This window comes from Bombina bombina, chromosome 1 (assembly GCF_027579735.1).
Source record: "Bombina bombina isolate aBomBom1 chromosome 1, aBomBom1.pri, whole genome shotgun sequence".
NCBI classification, from domain to species: Eukaryota; Metazoa; Chordata; class Amphibia; order Anura; family Bombinatoridae; genus Bombina; species Bombina bombina.
This window is the reverse complement of record NC_069499.1, coordinates 1,139,797,052-1,139,818,778: the sequence shown is the minus strand read 5'-3', so window position 1 is coordinate 1,139,818,778 and position 21,727 is coordinate 1,139,797,052. Positions and strand designations below refer to the sequence as shown.

The following is a 21,727-nucleotide window of genomic DNA, read 5'->3' as shown; positions in this document are numbered from 1 at the left end:
TATTGGAATCACTAAAAATGATAGACATTGTCAATGGGGATCTACAAAATTTAGAAGAATGGGCAGGTAAATGGAAAATGAGATTTAAAACTGGAAAATGCAAGGTTTTTTTTGGAAGTAAAAATAAGCAGGTAACCTATTATTTAAATGGGACTAGACTTAGCAAAACAGAGGAGGAAAGAGATTTGGGAGTAGTAATAGATAACAAGCTAAAGGAGGAAATGGATTTGGGTGTGCTTATAGATAACAAGATAAAAAATGGTGCACAATGCAGGGCAGAGGATTCTAAGGATAATAATATACTAGCATGTATAAAAGAGGCATTGATGCAAGGGAGGAAAGCATAATCTGTCACTATATAAATCGCTGGTAAGACCTCACCTTGAGTATGGAGTGCAGAACTGGGGACCAATCTCAAAAAAAGAAAAATGTCAAAGAAACTCATAAGGGAAATGGAGAATTTAAGCTATGAAAAGAGACTAGCCAAACTGGGTCTGTTTTCTCTAGAAGAAAGGTGCTTGAGAGGTTACATGATTACTTTATAAATATATTCTATGCCAATATACAGAGAGGGCAGAAGCTCTGTTTATTCCAAGAAAATAGTTTGTGACAAGAGGTCACAATTTAAGGCTGGAGAAAAGTAGATTTAATCTCCAGCAACGTAAACATGTTTTCACTGTAAGAGCAATCAAATTGTGGAACTCATTACCTATGGGGTTAGTAAATGCCAATACCTTAGATACATTTAAAATGGTTTGGATACATTTCTGGCTAGAAACAGAATTCAGGGATATGATTGCTGATGTTAAATGGGTCACCATTTTAATGGGATTAAATTAAGCTCAACTGTAGCTTTTATTGTAAATATATTAAGATTTGTATAGGTTGAACTGTCTTTTTTAAACCTCATCCACTATGTAACTATGGTGTCTATTTAAAGATAAGTGTACAGGGTGAAGTTCTGTCCAGAGCCAAGATATGGATCTTTTTTAAAAAAATCCAAAATTCTAGAGCCAAGATATAGAATTTCTTTAACAGCAGTGTTCTTAGCTAGTGTGTTCTGACCCTCGTCTCTGACCATAGCCTTTGCATATAAAGAGTGCTACCCAAATGCTGTCAGCCTAGAGTCAACTCAAACACAGCTAGCTACCCACAATCTTCCTGGACCTACCTCCCTGAAATTAATGGGATATTTTCTAAAGATACTAATACAATTTGTGACACATACTTTTTATGATCTTAAACATTCTTTGGACGTAGGAATGTTAGCTGTTTATGCTACTTTGTCAGGGAACTAATTAAAATGCTACAATATGAAATGATTAGCAGAGAATACTTCTGCAAAGTGGTTTTCTCTCACAACTGTGTCAGAGAGGGTGATCGGGGTTTAATTGGCACATTGTAATTGTCAATAGAAATAACACTTTATTATTTCATGTGTGGCAAACCTAGCCACTTCTGGACTATAACGTAAGAAAGGTTGTCTGTGACAGACCCTTCGGTCAGGACTGAAAGTGTTAACTTTATTTTCTAACCACAAGTGGCTGGCTCCAGCTACAATCTAATTAATGCTTAGCATTCTATTGTTTGATCACCCCCAGAGAGAAACGCCTAAGTGATAAGGAGAGTCAAGAGTGTCCTGTGGTTGAAGTGTTTAAGTAATATAATCCTATTGTATCATGTCAAGGGCGCTTCTCCCTTTTATCTAATGTACAACATTCTTTCAACCCCCATCTGGGGGGGGGGGGGGTCAAAAACCTGTATAAATCTGTATGCTGCCTTCAAATAAAGTGTTATTCTGTTTAAAACCTGAAAACTGGCTGGGTTGTGAACTGCTGATTCCCTATGCAGGACATTGTTCCCTGGTGTTAACCCTTGGTATCCGGTTGGTACCGTTACAATTGGTGGCAGCGGTGGGATGAACCTTATCGCCCAGAAGAGCAACTACACAAGCAGTAACCTCAGGAAGAGGGGGATTACTACAATACTGACTAAGATGGAAGGAGTACCAGGGACCGAAGTGAATGGAGATGGATTATTCTAAGCTAAAGAGACAAACGTAAAAGGAACTGCTAGAAGCCAGGGGAAAGATAGGCAGCAGCAAACCCAAGGCTATATTAATTGCTGAGCTGATGGAGGGAGACAGAGCTCGCAGCGCTACGCCTCCAGCAGCCATGGAGGAGACCCTATACCAGAGGGAAATGAGGACCAGGCTGGAATTTTTACCCCAACCTGTACCACGGGATATGCTATCCGTGGTAATGGCAGATGTGCAGGAGTACGTGATGGCACACAGTCCGCGGAATGCATCCTCCCGAGCAGAATCCATTTTGGACGCACTCAGCAACCCAGTAAGACCCAAAATCCCATACCATGCATTTAAAATGTTTTGTGAGGAGAAGGATGAGATTGATGGGTATTTACAGGATTTTGAGAGACTGTGCGAGTTACATGATTTGGAGCAGTCCGTATGGGTGCCGGTGCTAGCAGGCAAGCTAGCCGGTAGGGCAGCGGAAGCGTATCGCGCTGTACCCAGGGAGGACAGCAAGGATTACGCTAAAGTGAAGAGAGCGATCTTGGAAAGATATGCCATTACCTCAGAGGCATACCGGCGCAAGTTTAGAGGCCTGCGCAAGCCAGAAAGAGATTCCCATGCAGAGTGGGCCCACAAGCTGGATCAAGCATCTCAGGGGTGGATACAGGCCAGCCAAGCTACCACCATGGAAGAATTGCGACAACTGATGCTGTTGGAGCAATTCTTTAACGGCTTGTCCCCAGAAGCCCAAGAATGGGTGAGAGATCGAAAACCCCTCACCTTAACCGAAGCAGCCAGATTAGCAGACCAGCATTTTGATGCCAGGAGGCACCATGGACTACAGCCTAACAACGGACGGGCTAATATACAATGCCACACCTGCAAGCAGTGGGGACATATGGCACGTGAGTGCACCCAAAATCGGAGCAGACAAGCTTGGAACCAGGTCAGACAGAACCTGGCCCCAAGGGCGGCTGCTCACCATTACCAAACGGAGCCAGCCGCTCATGAGGTGTTGAGCACCCAAGCCGAGGAACCCCTGGGAATTCTGCATGAGGTGATGTCGGTCCAGGGACTTCGGGATTCGGGAGCTACTTTAACCCTGATAGCTCCCCATTTGGTGCCGGATACAGCACCCACTGGCGGATCCGTGGCAGTACGAGGGGCAGGGGGAGCAGTATACCGATTGCCCACTGCTAGAGTGGAGTACAGACCCCCAGTCACCCCAGCAGCTGCCAGTTACCAACCCCCGGCGCACCGCTATACCACACGGCCTCCGGCCACGAACTACCCTCAGAGAGCCCGGTTCAATTCGCGGGGCTACTCACAACCTATTCGGTGCTTTGGATGTAAGCAACTAGGGCACAAAAGACCAGAGTGTCCCCTAAATGCAGCGAATCAAGCACAGTCCTGGAGAAGACCCGCTGGCGGAATCCCACATAATCCTCAGCCTGTGGCCCGCTACGTAGAGGCGCCAGAATGCTGGGGCAGCCTACATGAAGCAGACCCCGTGCAAGCTGCCCACCGGAATAACCGGCAACGGGTTAAAGTGAATGGGAAGGAGGTCAGTTGTCTACGGGATACTGGTGCTACCATGACCTTGCTTCAAGAGAACTTGGTGCCTGAGAAACAGCACACTGGAGACACTGTGGCTGTGAGGGTAGCAGGGGGCACTGTGTTCCGCCTACCTGTTGCCAGGGTACATTTGGATTGGGGAGTGGGCGCTAGACTTGTGAATGTGGGGGTCAAGAAGGACTTACCTGCTGATGTTCTCCTTGGAAATGACTTGGCCCCCCTTGTTTCTGCCTATGCTCCCATGGATCCCGCTAATGTTAACCCTGTGACTACCCAAGCCCAGTCCCTCCGGGAAGAGACGCTTCCATGTTTGGGGTGGGGGCAGTACTGAGCCAAGTTGGAGCAGATGGCGGAGAACACCCCGTAGCTTACTTGAGCCGAAAGTTGTTGCCCCGGACATCCCCAAGCCGATCCGTTGGGATCAGACTGTGTATGCCGGCTTGGTTCTGGGGGAGCATTGTGGCAAACCTAGCCACTTCTGGACTATAACGTAAGAAAGGTTGTCTGTGACAGACCCTTCGGTCAGGACTGAAAGTGTTAACTTTATTTTCTAACCACAAGTGGCTGGCTCCAGCTACAATCTAATTAATGCTTAGCATTCTATTGTTTGATCACCCCCAGAGAGAAACGCCTAAGTGATAAGGAGAGTCAAGAGTGTCCTGTGGTTGAAGTGTTTAAGTAATATAATCCTATTGTATCATGTCAAGGGCGCTTCTCCCTTTTATCTAATGTACAACATTCTTTCAACCCCCATCTGGGGGGGGGGGGGTCAAAAACCTGTATAAATCTGTATGCTGCCTTCAAATAAAGTGTTATTCTGTTTAAAACCTGAAAACTGGCTGGGTTGTGAACTGCTGATTCCCTATGCAGGACATTGTTCCCTGGTGTTAACCCTTGGTATCCGGTTGGTACCGTTACATCATGCAAATAGGAAAGATAACACTGGAACATTAAAGGTTAATTGTCCTTGGTCATGTTTATTCTAACGTCTTTGCTTTAAGACAATCTAGAATATAGTTTAATAACTGTTAGTGTGAACAACTGTAATAAGAGAATGAGTGTGACTCATGTCTTTTAAGAAACCTTATAGTAATATGTACAAAGACAAATTCTTTATTTAAAGGGACAAGAAACCTAACATTTTTTTTCAGGTAGAGCACACCATTTCTTTTTAAAGACACAATGAGTCCACGGATCATCATCCTTACTTGTGGGATATCACCTCCTGGACAGCAGGAGGAGGCAAAGAGCACCACAGCAGAGCTGTTAAATAGCTCCTCCCTTCCCTCCCACTCCAGTCATTCTCTTTGCCTACGTTAGTGATAGGAAGAGGTAAAGTGAGGTGTTAGATTAAATTCTTCAATCAAGAGTTTTTTATTTTTAAAGCAGTACAAGATTGTGCTGCTTTGTTTTAGGGTGTAGCCGTAGTCCAGATCAGTCTCTTCAGTAGAGCTATTTGTGGCTTTAAAGCAATGGGAACTGGTGGGACATAATTCTCACTGCGCCTCCCATACATTTATGCTGCCTTAATCCTGATAGCCTAAGCAAAGTTAACTCAGGCTTCATAATTTTCAATAGGGCTATGGGAGGGAGAGGACCTCTTAAACCTGCTGGACTGTCTTGCTGTCGGACAGCTTTAAGGTAAGTGCTGACTTTTTCTTTATTCTCAATATTATCTCACAGAAAAAAGACAGAAAAGTGGGCACTTTAAATGAAGGTATTCACATAAGGCTCAGAGGCTGGGACGCTTTATGTTGGGACATGACACTCTTTATGTTAGAGAGTTTTTATTATAGACAGCACAAGTACAGGAGCACTGGGGTGGGGAGATATGCTGCATATTTGTTTCGGTGGTTGTTTTTAATAACGGCTTATTTTTTTCTATGAAGCTGGTTAAGGTATGTTTAGTGATGCCCACGATGGACGGGGCTACTGTTTTCTCCTGTTAAGTGTGGTCAGTCCACGGGTCATCATTACTTCTGGGATATTATCTCCTCCCCTACAGGAAGTGCAAGAGGATTCACCCAGCAGAGCTGCTATATAGCTCCTCCCCTCTACGTCACCCCCAGTCATTCTCTTGCACCCAACGAATAGATAGGATGTGTGAGAGGACTGTGGTGATTTAATTAGTTTATTACCTTCAATCAAAAGTTTGTTATTTTATAATAGCACCGGAGTGTGTTATTCATTCTCTGGTAGAATTTGAAGAAGAATCTACCTGAGTTTTTTCTATGATTTTAGCCGGAGTAGTTAAGATCATATTGCTGTTTCTCGGCCATCTGAGGAGAGGTAAACTTCAGATCAGGGGACAGCGGGCAGATGAATCTGCAAAGAGGTATGTAGCAGTTTGTTATTTTCTGACATGGAATTGATGAGAAAATCCTGCCATACCGTTATAATGTAAACTCAGCCTTAAATGCAGTAGATGTAGCTGGTATCAGGCTGTCATGTATGTATATTTTACACTTCAGTATTCTGGGGAATGGTACTTCACTGGTTTTATACTGTATGCATAGATTTTACCTAATTTGCAGGGACTTGCAATAGGTTTTAAATAACAATTGATTTATTGAGGTTAAACGTTTTTTTGCTGGCATGTAAAAACGTTTATTTCTCTGAGGTACTGGGTGAAAAAATGTTGTGGGCACTATTTTTTCCACTTGGCAATAGTTTTGTTTAATTTAAAGCAGTTCACTGATCTCTCTCACTGTTATGTGTGAGGGGGAGGGGCCATTTTTGGCGCTTTTACTACGCATCAAAAAATTCAGTCAGAGGTTCATTTTCTTCCTGCATGATCCGGTTCATCTCTTCAGAACTCAGGGATCTTCAAATCCTTTTTTGAGGGAGGTAATCATCACAGCAGAGCTGTGAAGAGTGTAGCTGACTGTGATAAAAAACGTTTATTTGTGTATTTTTTCTGCTGACAGGGTTAGTTATCCTTTGCTAATGGGAACAATCCTTTGCTAAAATTGTATATTTCTTACAAAGATTTGATGCTATAACTTAATTATTTTCAACTGTTTCCATTCAACACCCGTCAGTAGCTCAATGCATGGAGGTGATCGGCTTAATGGTAGCGGCAATGGACATAGTACCTTTTGCACGCCTACATCTCAGACCGCTGCAATTGTGCATGCTAAGTCAGTGGAATGGGGATTACTCAGATTTGTCCCCCACTCTGAATCTGAATCAAGAGACCAGAAATTCTCTTCTATGGTGGCTTTATCGGCCGCACTTGTCCAGGGGAATGCCATTCAGCAGGCCAGACTGGACAATTGTAACAACAGACGCCAGCCTTCTAGGTTGGGGTGCTGTCTGGAATTCTCTGAAGGCTCAGGGACTATGGAATCAGGAGGAGAGTCTCCTTCCAATAAACATTCTGGAATTGAGAGCAGTTCTCAATGCCCTTCTGGCTTGGCCCCAGTTAACAACTCGGGGGTTCATCAGGTTTCAGTCGGACAACATCACGACTGTAGCTTACATCAACCATCAGGGAGGGACAAGAAGCTCCTTAGCAATGATGGAAGTATCAAAGATAATTCGCTGGGCAGAGTCTCACTCTTGCCACCTGTCTGCAATCCACATCCCGGGAGTGGAGAACTGGGAGGCGGATTTCTTAAGTCGTCAGACTTTTCATCCGGGGGAGTGGGAACTTCATCCGGAGGTCTTTGCCCAGATACTTCGACGTTGGGGCAAACCAGAGATAGATCTCATGGCGTCTCGTCAGAACGCCAAGCTTCCTCGCTACGGGTCCAGATCAAGGGATCCGGGAGCGGTTCTGATAGATGCTTTGACAGCACCTTGGACCTTCGGGATGGCTTATGTGTTTCCACCCTTCCCGATGCTTCCTCGATTGATTGCCAGAATCAAACAGGAGAGTGCATCAGTGATTCTAATAGCACCTGCATGGCCACGCAGGACTTGGTATGCAGATCTAGTGGACATGTCATCCTGTCCACCTTGGTCTCTACCTCTGAAACAGGACCTTCTGATCCAGGGTCCATTCAAACATCAAAATCTAACTTCTCTGAAGCTGACTGCTTGGAAATTGAGCGCTTGATTTTATCAAAACGTGGTTTTTCTGAGCCAGTTATTGATACCTTAATACAGGCTAGGAAGCCTGTTACCAGAAGGATTTACCATAAAATATGGCGTAAATACTTATATTGGTGCGAATCCAAGAGTTACTCATGGAGTAAGGTTAGAATTCCAAGGATATTGTCTTTTCTACAAGAAGGTTTAGAAAAGGGGTTATCTGCTAGTTCTTTAAAGGGACAGATTTCAGCTCTTTTACACAAACGTCTGTCAGAAGTTCCGGACGTTCAAGCTTTTTGTCAGGCTTTAGCTAGGATCAAGCCTGTGTTTAAAACTGTTGCTCCGCCATGGAGTTTGAACTTAGTTCTTAATGTTTTACAGGGTGTTCCGTTTGAACCCCTTCATTCCATTGATATCAAGTTGTTATCTTGGAAAGTTCTGTTTTTAATGGCTATTTCCTCGGCTCGAAGAGTTTCTGAGTTATCTGCCTTACATTGTGATTCTCCTTATCTGATTTTTCATTCAGACAAGGTAGTTCTGCGTACTAAACCTGGGTTCCTACCTAAGGTGGTCACCAACAGGAATATCAATCAGGAGATTGTTGTTCCATCTTTGTGTCCTAATCCTTCCTCGAAGAAGGAACGTCTGCTACACAATCTAGATGTAGTCCGTGCCCTGAAATTTTATCTACAGGCAACTAAGGATTTTCGTCAAACGTCTTCCCTGTTTGTCATTTATTCTGGTCAGAAGAGAGGTCAAAAAGCTTCTGCTACCTCTCTCTCTTTTTGGCTTCGTAGCATAATACGATTAGCCTATGAGACTGCTGGACAGCAGCCTCCTGAAAGAATTACAGCTCATTCTACTAGAGCTGTGGCTTCCACTTGGGCCTTTAAGAATGAGGCTTCTGTTGAACAGATTTGCAAGGCTGCAACTTGGTCTTCTCTTCATACTTTTTCCAAATTTTACAAATTTGACACTTTTGCTTCTTCGGAGGCTGTTTTTGGGAGAAAGGTTCTTCAGGCAGTGGTTCCCTCCGTATAAAGAGCCTGCCTGTCCCTCCCGTCATCCGTGTACTTTTGCTTTGGCATTGGTATCCCAGAAGTAATGATGACCCGTAGACTGACCACACTTAACAGGAGAAAACAAAATTTATGCTTACCTGATAAATTCATTTCTCCTGTAGTGTGGTCAGTCCACGGCCCGCCCTGTTTTTTATGGCAGGCTTAAAAAATTTTTGGATTATACTCCAGTCACCACTACACCCTTGGGCTTCTCCTTTCTCGTTGGTCCTTTGGTCGAATGACTGGAGGTGACGTAGAGGGGAGGAGCTATATAGCAGCTCTGCTGGGTGAATCCTCTTGCACTTCCTGTAGGGGAGGAGATAATATCCCAGAAGTAATGATGACCCGTGGACTGACCACACTACAGGAGAAATGAATTTATCAGGTAAGCATAAATTTTGTTTTCGCACTGTGTCTCTGAACTGCGCATCACTCAGCCTTCTCTTGTATATGAGGAACGGCTGAGCTACGTCGCACTTGAACCACATGGTTTTTGCAGATTATTAAGCAAGCGGTTAGTGCACTATACAGCCCTTTGTATCCGGATCGTTTCAGTACATAGCAGGAGTCTGGTGGTCAGGTAGGTGCCTCAGCAGAGCTTTAGTATGGACTTAGAGCTTTAGTTTCTTTGGATTTAGTATGGACATTGGAGCCGTGGAAAATCTTACTTGCTCCATGTGTTTGGATGCCAATGTGGAACCACCAATTCCTTTTTGTCCCTCGTGTATTGAGAGGACTTTGAGTTATAGAGAGAGAATTTTTCATGATCAAAATTTTTCTAAGACGGATGCTTCTCAGGACTCTAATGAAGAGAGTCAGTGTATGCTGCAGCTTTCTCCCCAAGCGTCCCAAACTTTAGCGCCCGCTCAAGCAGTTCCCTGTACTTCTACTCTAGTGACTGCTGGGGTTACTTTAAAGGACATAGCTGCGCTTATGTCTTCCACAATTTCTGATGCGTTGTCTGCTTTTCTTATGCTACAAGGCAAACGTAAGAGGAAAGACAACCATGTTATCAGTGAGGTTTTTGATGCCATGGTGGCAGTCTCAGAGGTACCCTCCCAGGGAACTGAGATGGAGGGTATATAAGTTCTATCAGAGGGCAAAATTTCAGACTCAGAGAGTTCATTGCCTTTGACTGATTCAGAGGTTGTCTCTTTCAGATTTAAACTAGAACACCTCCGCCTGTTGCTCAGGGAGGTTTTGGTTACCTTAGACGACTGTGATTCTACAGTAGTAGTCGCTCCGGCGAAATCGAGTAAATTGGACAGATGTTTCGAATTTTCCTACTTACTCAGATGTTTTTCCAGTTCCTAAGCGAGCTTCGGAGATTGTTTCTAAGGAATGGGAGAGACCATGTATTCCCTTCTCTCCTTTTCCTATTTTCAAAAAGATGTTTCCTATAGCTGAACCTGTCAAGGGGCTATCTCCACCTTAGCCAAGTGAACTACTATTCCTATTGAGGATAGTTGTGCCTTTAAAGACCCCATGGACAAGAAGTTGGAGGGTCTACTTAAAAAGAATTATGTTCACCAGGGTCTGCTATTGCAGCCGGCTGCGTGCATTGCTACTGTCACTAGTGCGGCAGCTTATTGGTTTGATGCTCTGTCTGAGTCTCTTAAGTCTGAGACTTCTTTAGAGGAGATCCAAGATAGGATTAAAGCTCTGAAGTTAGCCAATGCTTTTATTACGGATGCTTCCCTGCAAATTACTAAATTAGCAGCTAAGAGTTCAGGGCTCTCTATCCTAGCCCGCAGAGCCTTATGGTTAAAACCTTGGTCTGCGGACGTGTCATCCAAGTCTAAGCTTCTAGCAATTCCTTACAAGGGAAAGACCTTGTTTGGACCTGGCCTGAAGGAAATTATATCTGATATCACGGGAGGTAAGGGTCATCTCCTTCCTCAGGATAAGAGAAGTAAACAAAAAGCACGACAAAGTAATTTTAGTTCCTTTCGAAATTTCAAGGGAAATTCTTTCTCTTCCTCCTCTAAACAGGAAGGAAACTATTCGCAATCTAAGCCTACTTGGAGACCCAACCAGCCTTGGAACAAGGGTAAACAGTCCAAGAAGCCTGCTGCTGTATCCAAAACAGCATGAAGGGCATGCCCCCGATCCGGGACCGGATCTGTTAGGGGGCAGACTTTCTTTCTTCATTCAGGCTTGGGTGCGGGAAGTTCAGGATCCCTGGGCTATAGAAATAGTGTCCCAGGGATACAAACTGGAGTTAAAAAATGTTCCTCACCGAATATCTGCAAACCAGATAAAAATAGAGTTTCTTACATTGTGTAAGAGACCTCTCCTCCCTGGGAGTAATTATTCCCGTTCCTGTAAAGGAACACAGGCAGGTTTTTTATTCAAATCTGTTTGTAGTTCCCAAAAAGGAGGGAACTTTCAGACCTATCTAAGACCTCAAGAGTCTATACAAGTTTCTCAGAGTTCCATCTTTCAAGATGGAAACTATTCGTACCATTCTTCCATTGATCCAGGAGGGTCAATTTATGATGACAGTGGACTTATAGGATGCATATCTACATGTTCCTATCCACAGAGATCATCACAAGTTCCTAAGGTTTGCCTTTCTGGACAAACACTTCCAGTTCGTGGCTCTTCCTTTCGGGCTGGCCACAGCACCCAGAATTTTCACAAAGGTTCTGGGGTCTCTGTTGGTGGTTCTAAGACCGTGGGGCATTGCTGTGGCACCTTATCATGATGATATTCTAATCCAGGCACCATCTTGTCAACAACCAAGCTCTCATACCCTCATTGTGCTATCCTTCCTGCGAACTCACGGGTGGAAGGTAAATCTGTAAAAGAGTTCCTTAATCCCAAAGACAAGGGTGACTCTCTTGGGAACTCTAATCGATTCTATATCTATGAGGATTTTTCTGACAGAGGTCGGAAAATCAAAGATTCTAGATACCTGTCGAGCCCTTCAGTCCAATCCTCGGCCGTCAGTGGCTCAGTGCATGGAAGTAATCGGACTGATGGTGGCGGCAATGGACATCATTCCGTTTGCTCGGTTTCACCTCAGGCCTCTGCAGTTAAACATGCTCAGGCAGTGGAATGGAGATTATGTTTCCTCGAATAACCCTGGATCCGAGATGAGGGACTCTCTTCAATGGTGGTTGTCTCTGAATCATCTATCCCAGGGAACCTGCTTTCGCAGACCTTCCTGGGTGATTGTGACAACAGACACCAGCCTTTTAGGATGGGGAGCTGTCTGGGGTTCCCTAAACGCTCATGGAGTATGGACTCAGGCAGAGTCTATTCTTCCTATAAACATCCTGGAACTAAGAGCGATCTTCAATGCTCTTCTGGTCTGGCCTCGGCTGGCTTTGGCCCAGTTCATCAGATTCCAGTCGGACAACATAACGACAGTGGCCCATCAGGGAGGAACGAGGAGCTCCTTAGCGATGACCGAGGTAGCCAAGATAATCCGGTGGGTGGAGGCTCATTCTTGCCATCTGTCAGTGATCCACATCCCAGGGGTGGACAACTGGGAGGCGGACTTTCTGAGCAGGCAGACTTTTCATCCGGGAGAGTGGGAACTCCAACCGGAAGTATTCTCCAACCTGATTCTCAAATGGGGTCAGCAGGAGTTAGATCTCATGGCATCTCGTCAGAATGCCAAGCTCCCGAGATACGGGTTGAGGTCCAGGGATCCCCAGGCAGAACTGATAGATGCTCTGGCAGTTCCTTTGGTCCTTCAGCCTAGCATACCTATTTCCAACGTTTGCACTTCTTCCTCGGGTCATTGCTCGATTCAAACAGGAGAAGGCGTCTGTGATCCTCATTGCCCCTGCTTGGCCTCACAGGATTTGGTATGCCGATCTGGTGGACATGTCATCCCTGCCACCTTGGAGACTTCCGTTGAGGAAGGACCTTCTCATTCAAGGACCCTTCCTTCACCCAAATGTAGTTTCTCTGAAGCTGACTGCTTGGAGATTGAACGCTTATTCCTATCCAAGCGGGGTTTTTCGGATTCGGTCATAGAGACCTTGATTCAGGCGTGTAAGCCTGTAACTAGAAATATTTACCATAAGATATGGCGTAAATATCTCTATTGGTGTGAATCCAAGGGCTACTCATGGAGTAGAGTTAGGATTCCCAGAATTTTGTCTTTTCTCCAAGAAGGTTTGGAGAAGGGTTTATCGACAAGTTTCCTAAAGGGTCAGATCTCTGCCTTATCTATTTTGTTACACAAACGTCTGGCAGATGCGCCAGATGTACAATCTTTTTGTCAGGCCTTGATTAGGATCAGGCCTGTGTTCAAACCAGTTACTCCTCCATGGAGTCTAAATTTAGTTCTTAAAGTTCTTCAGGGGGCTCCGTTTGAGCCCATGCATTCCTTAGATATTAAGTTGTTATCTTGGAAAGTTTTATTTCTTGTTGCTATTTCTTCAGCTCGAAGAGTATCTGAGCTATCTGCATTGCAATACAATTCACCTTACCTTATTTTCCATTCAGATAAGGTAGTTTTACGTACTAAACTAGGTTTTCTTCCTAAGGTTGTTTCAGACAGGAACATTAATCAGGAGATTGTTGTTCCTTCCTTGTGTTCTTATACTTCTTCTCAGAAGGAACGTCTTCTGCACAATTTGGACATAGTCCGTGCTTTAAAATTTTACTTACAAGCGAATAAGGACTTTCGTCAATCGTCTTCTCTGTTAGTCATTTTCTCTGGAAAACGTAAGGGTCAGAAAGCTACGTCTACTTCTCTTTCCTTTTGGCTGAAGAGTATCATCCCTTTTGCATATGAGACTGCTGGACAGCAGCCTCCTGAAAGAGTTAGGCTCGTTCCATTAGGGCTGTTGCTTCCTTATGGGCATTCAAAAATGAAGCTTCTGTTGAGCAGATTTGCAAGGCTGCAACTTGGTCCTCTCTTCACACTTTTTCTAAATTTTCTAAATTTGATACTTTTGCCTTGGCTGAGGTTCCTTTTGGGAGAAAGGTTCTTAAAGCAGTGGTGCCTTCCGTTTAGGTACTCTGGCTTGTCCCTCCATTATCATCCGTGTACTCTAGCTTTGGTATTGTTTTTTTTAATCAACTGTTTTTATTAAAGTTTTCCAAACAAGAGTACAAAGAAAAATAAATAAATAAAAAAAAAGGGTAAAAGAATATATAAATACAAATACAAACGTTTCATGTCTCAGTATACATCATGTCGGTAACAAAGGTAAACAAAGAGGAGAATGCATTTACAGCCACTTGTATCAACATGTTAATCAGCAAATATCTACCCATAGATGTCCTTGACTTCCTACCACTGTTTATGTAATGTTGCAGGAGTTACTCCCGTTGTGATTTAGTCCATAATAGGTAGACACAAAATTCATATATCAGTTTCCGCACCTAAAGTGAGGGTTTCCCCTGTTCCCATGTGTTAATAATGTCAGCTATATAATCCTGCCTACCCAGGAAGGTGAAGTGTATTTGCTCCATTGCTAAGATATGTTCCACCTCCCTCAGCCACATCAGAAGAGTAGGAGTCTGTGTAGACTTCCAAAATCTAGGTATTAGACGCTTAGCGCAATTGAGTACACAATGCTTACCTGATAAATTTGTTTCTTTTTAGACACAATAAGTCTACGGCCCGCCCTGTTCTTTTAGACAGGTTGTTTTTTTTATTATACACTTCAGACACCTCTGCACCTTGACTTTTCCTTTCTCTTCCTAACTTCGGTCGAATTACTGGAGTGGGAGGGAAGGGAGGAGCTATTTATCAGCTCTGCTGTGGTGCTCTTTGCCTCCTCCTGCTGACTAGGATGTGATATCCCACAAGTAAGGATGATGATCCATGGACTCATCGTGTCTAAAAAGAAACAAATTTATCAGGTAAGCATAAATTTTCTTTTTTTAAACAAATTTCCAATTTATTACTATCGAATTTGCTTCATTCCATTGTTATTCTTTGTTGAGGGATAGCAATGCACTGCTGCAGTATTTCCTGAATCCAGTCCTCAGGACCCTAAACAGGCCAAATATTTATTATGGGCTATATTATAAATTGATCGCAAAATATCACGCTCACAAAAGCGATATTTGTGCTCAACTTAGTAATACAAGTGCACGCAAATGTGCACTGGTATTACAGGTTAGGTGCAATCCGACCTCGCGTTCACATTGCACAGAAGCTTTGCACTCACAAGAGCATGCTTCCATAGGCTCCAATGGGAGCCTTGTTATCATGCCGTCAGACACGGCATGATAACTAGCGCAGCGAAGGGGGTAAGTTACGTAGCGATAGTTAGCAGATTGTAAATATATATGGTTATGAATATATACATATATATTTATGTGTTTACATGTGTATATACACCTATAAACACATACATATATATGTATATATTCATATACATATATATTTACTGGAAACACACAGTTCCCATAGACCACAATGTAAAGGCACTTTTCAGGGCCTTTTCTCTTACATGGTGTATCCAGCCCACGGATTCATCCTTACTTGTGGGATATTCTCATTCCCTAGAGGAAGTGGCAAAGAGAGCACACAGCAGAGCTGTCCATATAGCTCCCCCTCAGGCTCCGCCCCCCCAGTCATTCTCTTTGCCGCTCTAACAAGTAGCATCTCCACGGGAGGCTAAAGTGAATGTGGTGTTAGATTTGTAGTTTTTATTTCTTCAATCAAAAGTTTGTTATTTTAAAATAGTGCCGGTTTGTACTATTTACTCTGTGATGAAGATTTCTGCTGAGAGGAAAACGATTTTAGCATGTTGTAACTAAAATCCATTGCTGTTCCCACACAGGACTGTTGAGTACCAGAAAACTTCAGTTGGGGGGAACAGTTTGCAGACTTAACTGCTTTAAGGTATGTTTCAGTCATTTTTTCTAGTCAAGACTTAGTAATGCTAGAAGACTGACAAGAATCCCCATGTGGGAAAGGTAAGCCATATTCTGAGACTTAGTATAGAAGGAAGGCTTATTTGAAAGGGCTCAAACACTGGTGGACACTGTTAAGGGGCAATCGATTATTTTTTTACAAAAATCTGATATTTATACAAGTTTATATTACATTTGAAACACTTTTTTGGGGTTTATTCCGCATGGCATATATTTAGACACCTTTTTTGGCTTGGGAAGGCCCCACAACTCCAGAGTGAAGAGGGAGGGGGCCTGAAATTCGCGCCTCAGTTGCGCAGTTGATTTTACAGACAGCTTCATGCAGCTCCATGTGAAGAGTCCAGAGATTACTTGAGGACTTCAGAGAGGCTTATTTTCTATCAAAACTAATCCCCAAGGAAGGTAGGGCCACAGCAGAGGCTGTGGCATGGTTCTGTAGTTTGCTAACCGGTTGCCAGCTTTAATTTGCTATGATTTGGGCAGTAAGGGGTTAATTGACTTGAAATTTACTGTACAATCATTTCAAAGCATTAGGATCATATGGTGAAAATTTCATAAAGATTGGATGATTTTTGGAGATTTAGTAAAAAAGTGTGCGCTTTTTATTATTTAAAGGCACAGTACCGTTTTTTTCAAAAATGGTATTTTACTGTATTTGAGTGCTGTCTAAGTCTGTTTAACATGTCTCAGCCTACAGATAGACCTTGTTCTATGTGTTTAATAGCCATATCGGTACCCCCTTTACATTTGTGTTCAAAGTGTGCTAAGGTATCTAAACATTTTAAAGACCATGCAGTGACACTTAAAAATGTAGCCCAAGATGATTCTTTAACGGAAGGTAACGAGGATAGTCCTCCTTCCTCTCCCCATGTGTCGACACCAGTTACGCCCGCGCAAGCGATGCCTAGTACCTCTAGCGCATTGGCCCCTATTACATTACAACAATTAGCAGCAGTCATGGATAATTCCCTTGCGGCATTTCTATCCAAACTGCCAGTTTTTCCTAAAAAGCGTGATAGCTCAGTTTTAAGAACAGAGGATGAGCAATCAGAAGTTTTGGATGATTTATCTGTTGTACCCTCACAACACTCTGAAGTGGCAGTGAGGGATGTACTGTCCGAGGGAGAAATTTCTGACACAGGAAAGGTTTCTCAGCGGGCAGAATCAGATTCCTTAGCGTTTAAATTTAAGCTGGAACACCTCCGCGTACTGCTTAAGGAGGTTTTAGCTACGCTGGATGATTGTGACCCCATGGTGGTCCCAGAAAAATTGTGTAAAATGGACAAGTTTCTAGAAGTCCCTGTATACACTGATGCGTTTCCGATCCCGAAGAGGGTGGCGGATATTGTGACTAGGGAGTGGGAGAGACCAGGTGTACCTTTTGTCCCCCCCCCTATCTTTAAGAAAATGTTCCCCATAACTGACCCTAGGCGGGACGCGTGGCAGACGGTCCCTAAGGTAGAGGGAGCAGTTTCAACACTAGCCAAGCGCACAACCATACCAATAGAAGACAGTTGTGCTTTCAAAGATCCTATGGATAAAAAATTAGAAGGTTTACTAAAGAAAATATTTGTTCAACAAGGTTTCCTTCTTCAACCGATTGCCTGCATTATTCCTGTAACTACTGCAGCGGCTTTTTGGTTTGAGGCGCTGGAGGAGTCGCTCCAGAGGGAGACTTCATATGACGAAGTCATGGATAGAATTCATGCTCTGAAGCTGGCTAATTCTTTTATCACAGATGCCGCTTTACAATTAGCTAAGGCCTAGATTTGGAGTTCGGCGGTAGCCGTCAAAACCAGCGTTAGAGGCTCCTAACGCTGGTTTTGGCCGCCCGCTGGTATTTGGAGTCAGTGATTAAAGGGTCTAACGCTCACTTTTCAGCCGCGACTTTTCCATACCGCAGATCCCCCTACGCCATTTGCGTAGCCTATCTTTTCAATGGGATCTTTCTAACGCTGGTATTTAGAGTCGTTTCTGAAGTGAGCGTTAGAGCTCTAACGACAAGATTCCAGCCGCCTGAAAATAGCAGGAGTTAAGAGCTTTCTGGCTAACGCCGGTTTATAAAGCTCTTAACTACTGTACCCTAAAGTACACTAACACCCATAAACTACCTATGTACCCCTAAACCGAGGTCCCCCCACATCGCCGCCACTCTATTTAAATTTTTAACCCCTAATCTGCCGACCGCCACCTACGTTATACTTATGTACCCCTAATCTGCTGCCCCTAACCCCGCCGACCCCTATATTATATTTCTTAACCCCTAACTTGCCCCCCACAACGTCGCCGCAAGCTACTTAAAATAATTAACCCCTAATCTTCCGACCGCAAATCGCCGCCACCTACGTTATCCCTATGTACCCCTAATCTGCTACCCCTAACATCGCCGACCCCTATATTATATTTATTAACCCCTAATCTGCCCCCCTCAACGTCGCCGACACCTGCCTACACTTATTAACCCCTAATCTGCCGAGCGGACCTGAGCGCTACTATAATAAAGTTATTAACCCCTAACCCGCCTCACTAACCCTATCATAAATAGTATTAACCCCTAATCTGCCCTCCCTAACATCGCCGACACCTAACTTCAATTATTAACCCCTAATCTGCCGACCGGAGCTCACCGCTATTCTAATAAATGTATTAACCCCTAAAGCTAAGTCTAACCCTAACACTAACACCCCCCTAAGTTAAATATAATTTAAATCTAACGAAATAAATTAACTCTTATTAAATAAATTATTCCTATTTAAAGCTAAATACTTACCTGTAAAATAAATCCTAATATAGCTACAATATAAATTATAATTATATTATAGCTATTTTAGGATTAATATTTATTTTACAGGCAACTTTGTAATTATTTTAACCAGGTACAATAGCTATTAAATAGTTAAGAACTATTTAATAGTTACCTAGTTAAAATAATAACAAATTTACCTGTAAAATAAATCCTAACCTAAGTTATAATTAAAACTAACACTACCCTATCAATAAAATAATTAAATAAACTACCTACAATTACCTACAATTAACCTAACACTACACTATCAATAAATTAATTAAACACAATTCCTACAAATAAATACAATTAAATAAACTATCTAAAGTACAAAAAATAAAAAAGAACTAAGTTACAGAAAATAAAAAAATATTTACAAACATAAGAAAAATATTACAACAATTTTAAACTAATTACACCTACTCTAAGCCCCCTAATAAAATAACAAAGCCCCCCAAAATAAAAAATTCCCTACCCTATTCTAAATTAAAAAAGTTACAAGCTCTTTTACCTTACCAGCCCTGAACAGGGCCCTTTGCGGGGCATGCCCCAAGAATTTCAGCTCTTTTGCCTGTAAAAAAAACATACAATACCCCCCCCCCAACATTACAACCCACCACCCACATACCCCTAATCTAACCCAAACCCCCTTAAAGAAACCTAACACTAAGCCCCTGAAGATCTTCCTACCTTGTCTTCACCATCCAGGTATCACCGATCCGTCCTGGCTCCAAGATCTTCATCCAACCCAAGCGGGGGTTGGCGATCCATAATCCGGTCCAGAAGAGGCTCCAAAGTCTTCCTCCTATCCGGCAAGAAGAGGACATCCGGACCGGCAAACATCTTCTCCAAGCGGCATCTTCGATCTTCTTCCATCCGGAGCGAAGCGGCAGGATCCTGAAGACATCCAGCGCGGAACATCCATCCGGACCGACGACTGAACGACGAATGACTGTTCCTTTAAGGGACGTCATCCAAGATGGCGTCCCTCGAATTCCGATTGGCTGATCGGAACAGCCAATAGAATGCGAGCTCAATCTGATTGGCTGATTGGATCAGCCAATCGGATTGAACTTGATTCTGATTGGCTGATTCCATCAGCCAATCAGAAAATTCCTACCTTAATTCCGATTGGCTGATAGAATCCTATCAGCCAATCGGAATTCGAGGGACGCCATCTTGGATGACGTCCCTTAAAGGAACAGTCATTCGTCGTTCAGTCGTCGGTCCGGATGGATGTTCCGCGCTGGATGTCTTCAGGATCCTGCCGCTTCGCTCCGGATGGAAGAAGATCGAAGATGCCGCTTGGAGAAGATGTTTGCCGGTCCGGATGTCCTCTTCTTGCCGGATAGGAGGAAGACTTTGGAGCCTCTTCTGGACCGGATTATGGATCGCCAACCCCCGCTTGGGTTGGATGAAGATGTTGGAGCCAGGACGGATCGGTGAACCTGGTATGGTGAAGACAAGGTAGGAAGATCTTCAGGGGCTTAGTGTTAGGTTTCTTTAAGGGGGTTTGGGTTAGATTAGGGGTATGTGGGTGGTGGGTTGTAATGTTGGGGGGGGGGGTATTGTATGTTTTTTTTTACAGGCAAAAGAGCTGAAATTCTTGGGGCATGCCCCGCAAAGGGCCCTGTTCAGGGCTGGTAAGGTAAAAGAGCTTGTAACTTTTTTAATTTAGAATAGGGTAGGGAATTTTTTATTTTGGGGGGCTTTGTTATTTTATTAGGGGGCTTAGAGTAGGTGTAATTAGTTTAAAATTGTTGTAATATTTTTCTTATGTTTGTAAATATTTTTTTATTTTCTGTAACTTAGTTCTTTTTTATTTTTTGTACTTTAGATAGTTTATTTAATTGTATTTATTTGTAGGAATTGTATTTAATTAATTTATTGATAGTGTAGTGTTAGGTTAATTGTAGGTAATTGTAGGTAGTTTATTTAATTGTTTTATTGATAGGGTAGTGTTAGTTTTAATTATAACTTAGGTTAGGATTTATTTTACAGGTAAATTTGTTATTATTTTAACTAGGTAACTATTAAATAGTTCTTAACTATTTAATAACTATTGTACCTGGTTAAAATAATTACAAAGTTGCCTGTAAAATAAATATTAATCCTAAAATAGCTATAATATAATTATAATTTATATTGTAGCTATATTAGGATTTATTTTACAGGTAAGTATTTAGCTTTAAATAGGAATAATTTATTTAATAAGAGTTAATTTATTTCGTTAGATTTAAATTATATTTAACTTAGGGGGGTGTTAGTGTTAGGGTTAGACTTAGCTTTAGGGGTTAATACATTTATTAGAATAGCGGTGAGCTCCGGTCGGCAGATTAGGGGTTAATAATTGAAGTTAGGTGTCGGCGATGTTAGGGAGGGCAGATTAGGGGTTAATACTATTTATGATAGGGTTAGTGAGGCGGATTAGGGGTTAATACATTTATTATAGTAGCGCTCAGGTCCGCTCGGCAGATTAGGGGTTAATAAGTGTAGGCAGGTGTCGGCGACGTTGTGGGGGGCAGGTTAGGGGTTAATAAATATAATATAGGGGTCGGCGGTGTTAGGGGTAGCAGATTAGGGGTACATAGGGATAATGTAGGTGGCGGCGGTTTACGGAGCGGCAGATTAAGGGTTTAAAAAAATATGCAGGGGTCAGCGATAGCGGGGGCGGCAGATTAGGGGTTAATAAGTGTAAGGTTAGGGGTGTTTAGACTCGGGGTACATGTTAGAGTGTTAGGTGCAGACGTAGGAAGTGTTTCCCCATAGGAAACAATGGGGCTGCGTTAGGAGCTGAACGCTGCTTTTTTGCAGGTGTTAGGTTTTTTTTCAGCTCAAACAGCCCCATTGTTTCCTATGGGAGAATCGTGCACGAGCACGTTTTTGAGGCCGGCCGCGTCCGTAAGCAACTCTGGTATCGAGAGTTGCATTTGCGGTAAAAATGCTCTACGCTCCTTTTTTGGAGCCTAACGCAGCATTTGATTAAACTCTCGATACCAGAGTTAAATTTATGGTGCGGCCAGAAAAAAGCCCGCGGAGCGTTAGCAGCCCTTTTACCGCCGAACTCCAAATCTAGGCCTAAGTTAGCTGCGAAAAATTCTGGTTTTGCCATTATGGCGCGAAGAGTGCTTTGGCTCAAATCGTGGTCGGCTGACGTGTCGTCCAAAACAAAATTACTAAATATTCCTTTCAAGGGAAAGACCCTATTCGGCCCAGAGTTGAAAGAAATTATTTTGGATATCACTGGGGGAAAGGGCCATGCCGTTCCACAAGATAGACCGTTTAAGGCTAAAAACAAGGCTAATTTTCGCTCCTTTCGCAACTTCAGGAGCGGACCTGCTTCAACCTCTGCAACTGCAAAGCAAGAGGGTAACGCTTCCC

At 43.1% G+C, this 21,727-nt stretch overlaps 1 protein-coding gene across 3 annotated transcripts in view; it reads left to right on the top strand.

The window, feature by feature from the left end:
- Positions 1–21,727, top strand: part of LOC128645777 (inactive phospholipase C-like protein 2) — a 410,224-nt gene that overhangs the window by 228,106 nt on the left and 160,391 nt on the right. The window lies entirely within an intron of this gene.